Source organism: Arachis ipaensis, chromosome B3 (genome assembly GCF_059453495.1).
Source record: "Arachis ipaensis isolate K30076 ecotype BB chromosome B3, ASM5945349v1, whole genome shotgun sequence".
NCBI classification, from domain to species: domain Eukaryota; kingdom Viridiplantae; phylum Streptophyta; class Magnoliopsida; order Fabales; family Fabaceae; genus Arachis; species Arachis ipaensis.
In genome coordinates, this window is record NC_142438.1 from 90,639,378 (window position 1) to 90,641,104 (window position 1,727).

The 1,727-nt window shown below is 40.3% G+C and overlaps 1 non-coding gene across 1 annotated transcript; it reads left to right on the forward strand.

Annotated features, from left to right (window-relative positions):
- Positions 1-1,258: 1,258 nt before the first annotated feature.
- Positions 1,259-1,365, forward strand: LOC148571539 (small nucleolar RNA R71). Its single transcript, XR_015908369.1, has one exon. It is a non-coding gene; the product is annotated as a small nucleolar RNA R71 (small nucleolar RNA).
- The last annotated feature ends 362 nt before the right edge of the window (positions 1,366-1,727 follow it).

A 1,727-nucleotide genomic window follows, 5' to 3' on the forward strand; every position in this document is an offset into this window, starting at 1 on the left:
AAGGAATTACAAAGCTCCCTGGATCTGGCATTTTCTCAGGAAGGTTGTGTTGAATTATGGCACTACATTCCTTGGTTAACACCACTGTTTCTTGTTCCTTCCAATTCCTCTTGTGGGTCAACAACTCTTTCATAAATTTAGCATAGAGAGGCATTTGCTCAAGAGCCTCTGCAAAAGGAATGTTGATCTATAGCTTCTTGAAGACATCTAAAAATTTAGAAAATTGCTTTTCTTTGGAAGCCTTTTGAAGCCTCTGAGGATATGGCATTTTTGGCTTGTATTTAGGAGCCTTTGGCAATGTAGGATAAGTGTCAAGAGAGTCAGGGAATGGGTTGTTTGCACGCTTTGGAGGGGTGTGCTCCACTTCTTCCGTCTTCTCCTCTGGAGCTTCTTTTTCAACTAACTCTCCATTGACCTTGGTCTCAGAGCCAGCTACTTTACCATTTCTCAATTGAATAACCTTGCAGTCTTCTCTTGGGTTCACCACTGTATCACCTGAAAATGTACTTGCAGACCTCTCAGGTATTTGCTTGCTCAGTTGGCCCAATTGCACCTTTAAGTTTCTAATGGAGGCTCTGGTTTCTTGCATAAAACTCCTCATCATCTCCCAATTAGAATCTTCTTGGGATTTAGAATTTGCCTACGGAGGTGATTGTTGTTGATGAGACTGAAATTGGCAGTTATTGTGATTGTTCTGTTGGAAGCCGCCCTGAGAATTATTGTTGAAATTCTGAGGTCTCTGAGGTTGGTCCCTCCACCCAAAATTTGGGTGATTTCTCCACCCCTGATTTATGTCTTAGAATATGGATCATTATTGGGATTTCTAGGACCACTCCCCATGTAATTGACTTGTTCAGAAGAGGATTGAGTATAATCATAATTATCATTTTGCACAAAATAACTTGTCATGTCATAAGAGACTTCTTGAGGTGGATTTTTGGTGTTGATAGCTGAGACTTGCATTCCACCAATCTGTTGAGTAAGTAGATTTATTTGCTTAGACATAAGCTTGTTCTGGGCAAGAATAGCATTTAGATCTTCTACTTCTATAACACCCTTCTTCTGAGGAGCCTTAGAGTTTACAGGATTCCTGTTAGATGAGTATAAATATTGGTTCCTAGTAACCAATTCAATAAGCTCAATAGTCTCCTCTGGTGTCTTCTTCTTGTGCAATGAACCACCTATAGAATTGTCTAAGCACATCTTGGACATTTCATCCAAAACTTTATAAAAGATATCTAGTTGGGTCCATTTGGAGAACATGTCCAGAGGGTATTGCCTAGTTAATAGCTTGTATCTCTCCCAAGCTTCATAAAGAGTTTCACCATCCTTCTGCCTGAAAGTCTTAACCTCCACCCTAAGCTTAGTCAGCTTCTTTGGTGGGAAAAATTTAGTAAGATACTCAGTAACAACCTTGTCCCAAGTATCCAAACTCTCCTTGGATTGGGAATCTAGCCATAGCTTTGCTCTATCCCTCAGAGCAAATGAGAAGAGCATGAGTTTGTACACCTTAGGATTCACTCCATTTGTCTTCACAGTATCACAAATCTGCAGAAAATTAGAAATAAATTGATTTGGATCTTCTTGGGAAAGACCATGATACTGGCAGTTTTGTTGTACCAGGGTGACCAATTGTGGCTTCAACTCAAAGTTGTTCGTAGCTATAGGAGGCACCACAATGCTTTTTCCATAAGATCTGCAGTAGGAGCAGAGTAAGAGCCAAGCAC